Below are 13,175 nucleotides of genomic sequence, written 5' to 3' on the forward strand. Positions count from 1 at the left end.
AGCAACAGAAAGGAACAAACCAAAAAATAATTTATTTGAGAATCCTTAAACAGGAGAGAAAGAGTTTTCAAATTTATGGCCCATAATGTGAAGAAACTAGACTTACGGCCCTGGCTGGGTAGTTCAGTTGATTAGACTGAACTACCACACCAAGGCTGCGGGTTTGATCCCCAGTCAGGACACATTTAAGAAGCAACTAGTGAGTGTATAAATAAGTGGAACAACAAATCATCAATGTTCCTCTCTCTCCTTCTCTTTCTCTAAAAATCGATTTAAAAAATGTAAATGTTCAAGTAAAGAAAGAAAGAAACAAGATTTAACAAATGTAAGGACACTGGACCCACAAGGGAGAAACACCAGAGGGGCTCTCACTTCAGGGAGTGGGTGTGTGTTGAGAGGGGCGGGACACAGATAAGAGACCTTTTGACAAATCATTAATTAAATAGTCCTGCTTCCTGATTAGTTCTGTAAAGGAAATGACAGGAAATGTGCTGCAGAATAACCCAGGGCACCACCTGCTCTGGCCTGAGTGGTTGAGACAGGCCCTCCTGATTAGGTGACACTGCAGCCGAGACCTTTAGGATGAGAAGGAACAAGGGTGTGTTTTCTGTCTCTGGCAATTTACTTAATGTTAATGAAAGGGGTGGAAGAGATAATTTACCACTTCCCCGGCCAAGACAATTTTCCATCTCTCAGTGCCAGGGAACTAACATTTAAAGGTTTGTGTAGGAGTTTCCTTAACCCTAAGCTCCGAGAGATGGCATGACCCCATCTGCAGCAGAGAAACACTGTTCCGGAGGCGGAGAAACTTGGCCAGCGTTATTCAGAGAGTGTAACAGCCTTGTTTGAGGAGTGCTGTGTCGGAAAAACACAAGCATTGGCTGCTTTTGTTGTTCCAAACAGCTGACACTATTTCACATTTGTACGGTGAAGGGCACTGTGATAAGTGTTTTCCATAAGGAGTCGGGTTTAAACAGGTCAGGTGGGACAACGGCATTCCAGGCAGAAGGACCAGCAGGAGCAAAGGCAGGGAGAAGGGGAGGCTCAGAGTACACGTGCAAAAATAGCTCTGTGGCTAGAATGTAGCATATGTAAAGGGTTAATATGGCAGAAAAGGTGACTAGGGGCATGCTGTGGAAGATCTTCATTCTATAAGTGAAGAGGAGCTGTGGATAGATTTTGAGTGATTTCCACAATAGCTCCCCTATCTGCTGGTAGATTTTGCATTTTTCCCTTGGGCCCCCTGGTACTCTGTACAGTTTTGTAGAAGCATCTATGGCCTTTATAGGTGCCCTGGTATGCTCTTGTGCTTGATCACATGCCTCCTTGAGAGCAGTGCCTGGTGTAGAATCAGTTCTCATTTTAGTTGAAGGAGTCAGCATGCTGTTAGCACAAATGTGGCTGCAGTGGATAGAAGAAACATAGGAGGAAGGCAAAGAGCAAAGGCAAAGAGACCAGCAATGAGACAGGACATGAAAAAATAAGTGTGAACTGAACAGTGGGGACATGAATTGAGAGAGGGTTGACTGAAATGTGTCTGAGAAAGAAAGGGAGAGGAGGACATGAGGCAGAGACTCTGGGAATCTTTCTGTACAGAAAACAGAGAAGTGGGGCACTAGAGGGATAAGAAGTACAGAGAATTTCCGTAAGGTAGAAGTGATGAGTATATCTAAGCTGATAGGAGTAGGCTAGGAAAGCGAGGAGAATTAGTGTGGGGAGAGAGAAGGGCGTTACTGGAGTGCTGCCCTTGAATAGGTGAGAGAGTGAGAGCCAGCGATCAAGTGCAGGGACTGGCCTTACAGGCACAGATAGTTCATCCATAATACTAGGAGGAAAGGTGGAGGGCAGCTGCTGGTAGGGGAGTAGATGTGGAATACAAATTTGTGGAAGCTCTTTTATGTCTGCTTTAATTTTCAAGGAAGAATGAAAATTACCTGGGTACCAAAAATAAAGAAAAAAATTAAAACCAAACAATGCAAGCTTATGTGCTGGTGCTGCATGCAGCCAGTGTGGGGAGGGGGTGAAAGTTGATCAGGTATTGCCTTGGTTTGGATTTTAATAGCCACGCAGGAACGGAAACAAGATTATGGGCTGGCATAAGGAACCAGAGTGTCTGCATAAAGCACAGACTCTTAAAGGCACCAGTGAAAGTTAAGACTAGAAAACATTTTGCCCAATAGACCAGGGAGACTGCAGGGTAGCTCATGTAGCTATGCCTAGGCTGTGAGTGAATAAAAGCACTCCAGGAAGTGGAAACTCCTGGCCTGAGCTCCTGGCTAACTAGTGATTCAAATAGACGCGGTCCCCATGGTCCAGAAATCCCAAAGCCAGAGTCAGTGATGCCTATGTGGTACCTCCGAAAGCAAATGAAAAGCAAATTACCTCCTACTCCCTTAAACATCTTTCCAGAGGTATGTTCTCGCATTCAAGGCTACCGGAAATCCTCACAGGAAAACAAGTCCAATAAAAGATGAACTCACAGTAAAAAGTTAGGAAACAAGGTGATAAAAAATCCAACATGAGTGGGAATAAGAAGACCCCAGCTAGTTGAACTGGAGGTTCAAATACTCCCAATGATAGAACACTTGTCTAAAGACTTTTAAATAAGTGAATTTAAATGATTAAGGGTATAAAAGAAGGAATCAGAAGTATAAGAAAAGAAAAGCACAATAAAAATGGAATTTAAAAAATCTGTAGCCCTGGCTGCTGTAGCTTAGTGCATTGAGCACTGGCCTGTGAACCAGAAGGTCACTGGTTTGATTCCTGGTCAGGGCGCATGCCTGGGCTGCAGGCCTGGCCCCTGGTTGGGGCCAAGTGAGCTGCAACTGACTGATGTTTCTCTCCCTCTCTTTCTCCCTCCCTTCCCCTCTTTCTAAAAATAATAAATAAAATCTTTTTTTAAAAAGTTGTCAAAAGCATTTATATTAAAAACTCATTGAACACATGAAAAAATAGGTTAGATACAGATAAAGAAAATATCAACAAATTAGAAGATCTGAGGAGAATTAACATAGAAATAAAGAAACTGAAACTATGAAATAGACATAAAAACCATACAGAAAAAAATAAGATGACTAAACAGAAAAAGGAAAGAGAATGAAGAAAACTTTTTTTAAAGTAAACATTAAGAAAATGACTGTGAATTTCCATAATTGACAGCATAAGTCGTCAGAGACAAGAAGTAAGTCTCAAAAAAGGATAAATAAAGTCAAATTCACACCTAGATGCGTCAGAGTGGGAATGGGAAACACTAATAAGGAAGAGACAATCTTAAAAGAAAGCCAAGGTGAGAGACAGTTTATCTAAAAAGGGACATTAGACTTACACTTCTTGACAGCCACAGAGAGACCAGATGACAACGGAGTAGCACAGCGATGTGCTGAGCAAACATAAAGACCATATGATAATTCTAAAGCTCACTAAATTATCATTCAAGGGTAAGGGTAAAATACAGACATTTTCAGAAAAAAAAAAAAAACCCTCTGAATTTATTGCTTGTAGAGTCCTGCTGAAAGAACTACTTAAAAATATGCTCCAGAAACAACGTGTGGGGTGAAAAGAGCAACAGAGTCTGTTTTAATATTTTTGTATGTTTCTGTTTTTCTGATATATTTCAAAAGTTAAAAAAATTATCTACTTGTCTCTATCTAAAAAAAATAGTATAGCTCCTGGCTGCTGCCTTTATAGACTCTCCTAAAGAATTAAATCCTATATTTGGGTTAATTCTGAAGGTAGTTTTCTTCACAGAAAAAATTGGTCTTAATCGAAATGGCCTGATATATATACACACACATATATATGTACACACACATGTATATGTGTATATATGTATGAAAAGCAGAATCTAGGGATAGATTCCTAGAGAGTTACTCTGGTCAAAGTTTCGGAGCGTCAAAACTTTAGAAATAGATGCTCTCAGTAACGTCCTCTGACTGGAAAACCAAAGACCGTTACCAAAAACTGATCAAAATTCTTCACAAGCAGGTGAATCATTTGGAAGGCAGCCAAGGATTCAGGAGACCATACTATGTAGATAAGTGAGCTGAAAAGAATGCTAAGCCTTTTGTTCACATATTTTACTTTTCTGACTAGATATCTTCTCCGAGAGTAGAGGAAAGTGACTTTATGGGATAGTAAACGTTAGTAAACATATGAAATTAATGAGACATTCCTAAGGGAAATGTAACAGAGAAGTTTTTCTGTGGAAAAATGGAAAGAGGAGCTGTAAAAATGACGAATGCTGGGAAACACATTTAAAAACCTATAAGGGATATACAGGTACCAATAAAGAGAAGAGTACTATACTGAGAGATGAAATGTGGCAATAAAAACTTCTATTTGGGAAAAGAGCTTTCCAAGGAGAGAGTCTGTAATTCTATCATTTGGCAAAGATTGGGGCCCTCTTTTGGGTTGCCAGAAAAAATGCTTAAATCACAATTTTTATAGTTTCCTTCAATGGAACTTCAGGAAAATGGCCAAATATGCATGATGGAATATGGCTCCAAATCTGATGGGCTTAGCTGTGCACTATATAGGGACTTGAATCCCTAATTTGGCTCTGTCCTTAGGCTCTCGGGCCATCTTTCATCCGGGGAAGATTTATGGAGCTTGACCCTGTGCCAGGCTGTGTGCAAGGTGTGAGTGGTCCTGCTTCTTTCCTCTAGGTCATTGTTCTCCTTCGCAGTTATTTTACAGCTCTTTTCTCCCCCCAACCTCCCAGTTCCTCGTCCATCCTCTTCTCTCCCACCCAATGACCTTTCTCCTCCTCTCATTGAGAAAGCAGGAGTTATCAGAAGAGAACTTTCATGGTTTCTATCAACTAAATCCACACAATCATACTCGGCCTGCCCTCTAGTTACAGTGAATTAAATGCTTGGATTCCTATTTGGGGCCAAACCCTCCACAGGGTCAAGGACACAGTGCTAGCAATTCTCCTCTATTTCCTGTACTCTCTGTACTGGGATTTCCAAAATCGTCAAGCACCTCTCTTGAGTCTGTGTGCCCCTCTAGTTCTAATTTCTCTGAACTTCTTTGAATAATAATAATAATAATAATAATAACAATAATCTTCTACAAAGAATTTTCTATATTTATAATGGCTACTTTCTCTTTTCTCATTATTCCCTGAAGCCCTCCATGCAGACTTTCATCTCCACAATCTACTGAAACAGGTCTTGCCAAATTCGCTGATGACCTCCATGCAGCCCGGTCCATTGGTCATGTCTCGGTTCTCATTATCTGGCACAGATGATTACTTCTCTCTTTTTGAAACAATTTGTTCACTTAGCCCCCGGTTCACTATTTCCCTTGGTTCTCCTTCCTATCTCAGTGAGCATATCTTCTCATTGTCCTGTGCTTTATGTGGCTCTTCTTCACAGTCCTGATCTCCAGGTACTGGAATGGCCCAGGACTCAGCTCTAGGAACTCTTCTCTAATTACATTCCCTTCTAAAGTGGTCTTATACAGTTCCATGAGTATAAATACCATCTCTCCATTAATAATTTCAATATTTATAAATCCAGCCTGACCCGTCTCTTAAACTCCAAACTTCACCCAGTTTCCCACTTGACATCTCCAATTGAATATCCAGTATGGATGTCAAACTTTGCATTTCCAAACACCAGCTTTTCATTTCCACCCCCAGCCCCTATCTACTTCTCTCTCTGTTCTCCCACCTCATTTAGCAGTGCCTCCTTCTGTCAGCTGCTTAGGTAAAAAGTCTTAAAGTCATCTTTGACTCCCTCCCACCTGCCTCTCAACCTATTTCCAATTTGTGGCAAATTCTATTGGTTTTACCTTATAAATGTATCCTAAATGTGACAGCTTCTTACGATCTCTAGTAAAACTAACCTGGTCAAAATTACCATCATCTTTTGGCTGGATGTCTAACTGGTCTCCCCCACTCCCACCCTACCTCTGCATACTTGCTTTGCTATATAACATGTAAATCAGGCCACTTTCCTCTTTTGGTCTCAACCCTAGATGACTGTTGACTCATTCAGGTAAAATATTAAATCCTTGTCAAGATCCTGCATATCTTCTGGTCATGTATGCAATGGGGACTTTATGTCTCTGGCTTATCCCTTCCCACGGTTCCCTCCCTTCACTGTACTATAGCCAGGATGGCCTGCACATGCCCCTGTCTTTTCCCTCACCTACGGTGTTCTCCCTGTCTGGATGCTCTTTCCTAGCTAACCGGTATTGCCTACCTCTCCCTTCCTTCAGGTTCCAAGTGTCGCCCCATCCAGGAGGCCTTCACAGGCTTTGCTTTATAAATGGCATTCACTCCCTGTCACTCCCAGTCACTGACTTTGCTGCATTGGAACGTCTTGAAGGTGCAAAGTTTTCTCTGAATTTTAAGATAATGTTTATGCTCAATTAATTAAAAATTTGAAAACAATTTAGGCTTTATTGATTTGGGACTCTAATTATTTAGGGGGGAGTTAAAATTATACATTAATATGTACATGTAAAATATATCATCATTTGTTTTTATGTACTTTTGCTAAATAAGTGAGACAAGATGTGAGGGGCTGTTGTATGTGGTGGGGAGGAAACTGAACTGAGATTTAGGTGGTCTGGATGCTAGTCTTAGGACCACCACCCAAGACTCCGCCCTCCCCTCTGAGCTTCTTCCCCTGTAAAATGAGAATGTTCAGTAATGTTGCCCATGGGAAATCGCCCCAATGCTCTGAGTCAGCACCACTTGCAACAAACTCTGTTTTGTTCCATCCTGTAAATATACGTCAAACATCTACCATGTCCAAGGTACCATGTTAATGACAATGAGAAACAAAAGGTACTGCTTGTTCTCATATTATAGCTCACAGGGAAGAGAAAACATTGCATACTAAAATTGAAATCAATATATGCTTTCAAGAAATTATGAAGTATAATTTTGAACCCTACCCTCATCTTTAGATGAGGAGACTGAATTGATGTTCAGGGAAGTGAAGTGACTTGTACAAGAACACACAGTTCATAAACGGTAGAGTCAGAGCTTTCCAAACAGGCCAACAAGCTTGATAACTCCAAGGACAGAATTCAGTCCATTTCCTCAATATTAGCTACTTTAAAAAAAAATCAGAGTATAGGTTCCAGAGCTAAATGCTTCTTTTCTATTTTGATAACCTTTTAGAAGCAGTATGAGAGCCTTTATTAGGAGATGATCTTTATATTTTGGCAACTTGATAGTTTATCTATATCAATATGCAAAAGCAGGCAGGACTTAAATGCCTAAAGATGAATAGTTTGTCCACCTGTGTACACAGTCCAGTGTTTAGACAGGATGAGCTGTGATTAATTTAAATCATTAACTGAAAAAGCCCACCACCACTCCACCCATCCCATAAGAAAGGACAATGAAATTCTCAAAGGGCACCGGAAACAATCCCAATGAAATAGTCATAGTTAATGCCTGGGTGGACACTATCCACCTTTGGTTCAATTTACAAAGACTATAAGAGAGCTTAAAGCCACAGGAGTCTCAACACACCCATCCTAGCTATGAACTAATTTCTCCCAGGCAATCAGGGAAACCTTTTCTAAGGAATTCAATTCCTTGAACTTGACCTTGCTAAGTGACTCTAGAATGGAGAAGAAAACCACTGCCAGAATAAAAGAGAATGCTTTTATTTTTGGCCAGACTCTGATCAGCAGAGAAATAAGATAATGATGCCTGATGAGTGAGTACCCCCTGAGGAGCCTTCCCTCAACCTCCAGCTGCAGAAAGAAGGAGTAGCCACACGGAGCAGCAGGACTGCTGGAGGCTTTGCAAGGCTGGTTTCCTGTTGATAATGTCACCACATTGTAAAAGTCCAATATGTCTTAGCTAAAAGGGACCTGTGTCACCACATGCCAACCCCTTCACTTCATAAATATGTCCTCAAGTTTAAAAAGTACTGGTCCCAGCATGATCACAGTGATATGAAGGTAGGATAGGCATCAGAATTTCCATTTTAAATGAGAACATGACCTCAGAAGATGTTCAATGACACACCCAAGGTCATACACAGATAGTCTCTCTGGGAGAAGCCTGAACCACAGTTGTATCCTCTGAGTCTGGCAGCTAACTGGCCTTTGCTAATCTTACAAAGCAGGACCTGGAGCTTATCAAGGCAACGTAACTGTCATGGTCACCCAGGGAATGAGCACACAGGCCTCTGGTTATTGAGCAATGCCCAGGGGAGAGGCCATTGCTCATCGTGTGGGCACGTATCTCCCAGGGCAGCACCCTGCTTCCTTCCTTCTTGTTCCCTAAATATCTCAGGGGCTTGCCCACCTGCCCTTTTCTACTACTGTCACCTATCTTCCCACTTGGGTCTCACTGGAGGGAGTGCCACAGAATCTTGGCAGGCACACCACCCTTCTTCCCCTGACCCCAGGAACCAGGAAACTTTCAGTTCTGTGGGCTTCTGTTTTCAAACGTAATAACCACGGGGAAAAATAAGTTAATGATGTACCAAAGCTTCTGGGTATTAGAAAATTTTAAAATACTAATAATCATTTTCCTAGGATAATAACTCAAAGTGCTTAACATAGCCTCAGCACGGTTATAGTTACACTTGGCCATTCAGCTAATTAGAAGCAGAACCAGACTGCAGGCTCCTTGCATCGTGCTCTGCCTCTTGAAGTCGCTTCATGGGATTGTGATGCTTGAATTAAACAGCGGAGGTAACAGAGGTTGTGACCTTGGGGGTGAGGGATGTGAGGCTCACAAGATGGGGCGATTCACAGCTTATTGGTTCTTCAGGAAGGGTCATCCAGAGAGGGTTCCCGCGTGGGTGCTGAGGAATGTAGGGCTCAGACGGATTGTACATATTGCTTGGCTCCTTGACAGGAAGAAAAAAGAAGCTAAAAGATGTATTTGGTTGAAGAAGAAAAGATTGACGAGAGAGACGGATAGAAACTGTTCCCTGCACTGCCTGCTCGGCCAGTAAGGTCCAAACCATTTTTCCTTTGGGTCCGGAGTCGATGGGAAGAGAGGAAGATTTGGGGAATCGATCCAGAGGGTGTTGGAGGCCTGGGGGGAAAGGTAACTTCCTTAGCTTTGGCCTGCTTCTCCACGGATCACACACTGGTGGAGAAATCGCCCGACTGCCCAACTGCGCTCCCCTCTCTGTTCCCCTGGGCACGACCTCCACACCCACACATTTATTCCCGTCTCTGTCCCAGACCGCTGCAGAGCACAGTGATTTCATGTCCCCCTCAGCTCCTCCCCGACAAGCCTTTCCAAGACTCCCCCACAGAAGGGTGGACTCCCCACCGTCCCCCAGGCAGGCCATGTGGAGTCTATCTTTTTCCTCCCACCCCTTTACACTTGTGTATTTGGTCTTTGACATAGGGGCTGACCCCACATGTTATATTACCCTGTGTCGAGCGCATTCTGCGGGACGGTGACTTGCAACACACGCCCCGTCTCCTGCTCTTTCTATTACAGGGCTTGACGTAGAAGATGAATGTTTATAACGTGACACAAGGAATTCCAGCCTCCCCTAGAAAACTGTGGAGGAGAGAATCCTAATGGACAAAGAATGCTGTCTTCTGGGCTCCAGCCAAATGTTTGGACTTCTTTTAAAATGCCCCTGCACTCCCCTTTTATCGTTTAGTGTAAACTCGCTACTTTGCCATAGTCCCTACTTGGTTCAGAAGAGAATGGTGACAAGCCAGTGAACATCTCATTTGTTTTCACAGAGAAACAAGTTGCAATTGCAGTGATGATGTGTTAATTTTAAATTAAATGACTTCTCCACTAAGAACCTTAAAAAGCCCTGTAGTTCTCCTCTCCTGCATTGCATTGGGTTGCGGGTGGGGAGCAAATCTGAAAGACAAATCAGATCAAAGGGCTGGGGGTACCCAGTGGAAGAGCAACTTATGTCAGCAGAAAACAGTTCTGCCCTGTCTGTCCCCTGTGGGTCCTTGGGAGGTGGTTTGGTGTGATAGGATGGCCGAGGATTTATTGTCAGTCCTGGCCCAATCACCTGGGGAAGTGACATAACCACTCTGAACCTCAGTTTCCTTACCTGCAAATGAGAATAATAATAATGATAACCTTGAGGCTATTGCAAGGAAAACTAATTATATAAAAACCCTCCTGCTGTGTTTTCCTTTGACAGATTTGTTGTCATCGTTATGACCCCGGGGGAGGAGAAGGGTCTTATGTAAGAGAATCTCTACCAGGTAGAAAGGGGAATTAAAACTCCAGAAAGGAGTTTAAGAAAATAACTTTAAGGGAATCCTAGAGGACAAAGGGGTCCCTGGGAAAATTGAGAAAATGTTAAGTCCTTTTAAAGAATTCCTGCATTGAACATGATATTTTCCCCCCTCAGGGAAGAGCATGGATGCAGCCCCCTACTACCACAAATTATGCAACTGAGCTTCCCACATTTGGGGAAACCTCAGGGGTCAGCACACCCAAAATGCAACGGGTTGAGCGTCACCCTGGGGAGACCACCTTCTTGATCATGGTACTCTTCCTGCCACGTGAGAATTAAACATGACACCTTTTAAGTGATGAACTAGAAAAAGCAAAATACTGGTATAATAATCAGGGATAGGACACAAATTTTCTCCAAAAATGAACTTAACATGCAATACATGTGAATTCATAGGTTTTCCAGGGCCTACAGAAGATTGTGCCAATATCAAAGTGTCCCATAGGGAGAAAGAACTTCACTCAATAGCTACGGAGTAGACCCAGTCTAGGTGTGGGGGAGAGAGAAAGCCATGCCTCTACGGTGTCAGAAAGCTCTGCAGTGGTGTCTAGCTAGGTCAAAGACCAATGGACATGCTGCATGATAGAGTGAGCATTAGATGCCATCCACATCCCCAACCAGACCGTTTGAAGGGACCAGAGCTGGAGCCAGCAACAAACAACGTGTTTCATTAACCATGACATTTAGCCACAGATATTAGATATGTGCCCAGGGTATAGACCTAGCCAAACACATTGGTCAGATACCCAGCTGGGAGACCCTCTTCCCCATCACTGTGAAGACATTCAGCTTCCTTCTTCAGTCAGATGCCACCCTGGCTGGGGGAGGTAGGGAGCCTAACTAATTAATCATTTTCCTAAAGATATCTAAGCTATTGTAAAGGACAAATTTTGAGAGCCTGTTTGAATCCAAACACCCCTATAAATGGAAAATTTTCTCTTCCCTGTCCGCCCCTGACCCACTGGTCCAGTAGAATGGGGACTTACAAGGATTAGTTACGGAGAAATAGAAAGGTTATTTTTATATTTTATTTTCTTTTTAAATCCTACTCTGAATTTAATAGCACCTCAGATAGGAGACACACAATATATATGAGTTCCCTTAAGTATAACTGAAAATATCAAATTGGGTGGAGTCCCTCAAAATAAAAAGATACATTTCTTAACTAAAGTTACTTTGGAATGAGCTGCTCATTGCTGGTACATTAAATGCAACTAGTACCGATTTGGAAGACGTTGTCTGTCATCCTCAGGGTTCGTCCAGGTTCCTTGGGGGGCAGAAGGAAGCTTGACAGCAACAGTGATGATAATAGTGTGTTTTACTTTTTCTTCAGATCAGGGTTGTTGAGAGTTTTAAACATTTTAGGGCCAAATTAGCAATTCAAAACCAAATTTTGACTTCTTCAAATCCACTCCACTTAGACATTCATTATGAAAGAGGAAACATGGAAGCGATAATATTCCATAACACTCAAATGACCAGGGAGCGGCTTGACTCATGGTTTTTAACTTTTTTTCCCCAAAAGGAATTACTATAGGGAATCCCGATTATGTACAACAGCTAAAGGTCAACAGCTCGGGGTGAAACAGAGGGCGGACGGGAGCCACACCCTCTGCTCCCGCTCTTTCTGCCCCTCCCACACACCCGGGACGTCTCTTCGGAACCACAGGCCCGCGGAGAGGAATTTGAAAATCGCTGCACATATACAAAATGTGAGCAAGCAAACTCCAAGGGAAAAAATATTACTAAGGGCTCCCATAAGTGTGATGCTTGTGTTTTGGGGAGTTATGATTCATCGACCGAATAAGAACTTACTGCCATTTCTTCAAGGGCATTTTACCCCAGGAATGCTGTGCGCACAGAATAGATTTACCGCACAGCCACAGCGGCCATTCCAAATTACGTTTGCATTACATTCTAGTTACGTTTGGTAATTACTGTCCCTTTGCTCTGGCTATACTTAAATATTCAAATTAGACACACTTTTATTGACCCAGACATGGTGCTAGATGTAACAGGAGTTACTACAATGTTCAGATCACAGATGTATCTCAGGGAACTCTCAATTTGACAGAATGAAAAGACATAACTATTTATAAAGGGAAATAATAATTCAAATTGGGTAACAATTCAAGGCAAGTGAAGAGATCTTGAAGGACAATATGTGCTTGAAGGCCAAAGCCATTGTCCAGAAAATAATTGCCATAAAGACTCAACACTAATATTGCCTTGTATCACAACTGCATCCTGATTTCAGTGTCTAGGAAAATGAAGGTCAGGGTTTGCACTACTTGGCCCGGTCACGTCCATCTCACCTGGAATGCTATCTTAGATCTGGGTATCTCACTTTTAGAGCAGCACGGTCCAAGGGTATGACTGGACTTGGATGAGAAATCATGTTCCGTAAAGAAGCAGTGATGGAGGTGCAGCTGCTTTGCCTATAGAAGGCAGCACGTTAGTGTTGTCCTTACTTCCGAAGGGATGTTCATGAAAAAGAATACAGCCAGTCTCCCTAACAACCCTTCTTCCCTTCCATCCTTCCTAGTCACCTCTCCTGTAGGGCTGGCACCAGGGGGTGCCATTTACACAGATTACAAAGTAAAGGGTGTTCCTTGGATCTGTGCAATGCAGTGGCCCAGCCACTGTCATCATGGAAAGGGATTCAGTGTGTAACATATGGATCCAAAAGGTAGATTAAAATAAAAGGACCAGAAGACCAGGGGAATTAAATTTGGTTCAGGATAAGGACATTTTTAACATTGGGGGAAGGTAGGGGGAAGTATTTGGAAAGGGGTCATATAGAGGGAGTCCATGCTTATAAGATTAATGATAATAAGTTAATTGTGCCTTTATGATGTGACATTCTACTTTTTCACAAATAGTCTCCTCTTTTTTAAGATTATTTATTTTTAGAGAGAGGGGAAGGAAGGGAGAAAGAGAGGGAGAGAAACATTGATGTGC

General features: G+C 42.5%; 1 non-coding gene across 1 annotated transcript; it reads right to left on the bottom strand.

Moving 5' to 3' along the window:
* Nucleotides 1-10,325: 10,325 nt before the first annotated feature.
* Nucleotides 10,326-10,490, bottom strand: LOC123812306. Its single transcript, XR_006784580.1, has one exon. It is a non-coding gene; the product is annotated as a U1 spliceosomal RNA (small nuclear RNA).
* Nucleotides 10,491-13,175: the final 2,685 nt, after the last annotated feature.

This window comes from Phyllostomus hastatus, unplaced genomic scaffold (genome assembly GCF_019186645.2).
Source record: "Phyllostomus hastatus isolate PE091 unplaced genomic scaffold, TTU_PhHast_1.1 phas_scaffold_78, whole genome shotgun sequence".
NCBI classification, from domain to species: domain Eukaryota; kingdom Metazoa; phylum Chordata; class Mammalia; order Chiroptera; family Phyllostomidae; genus Phyllostomus; species Phyllostomus hastatus.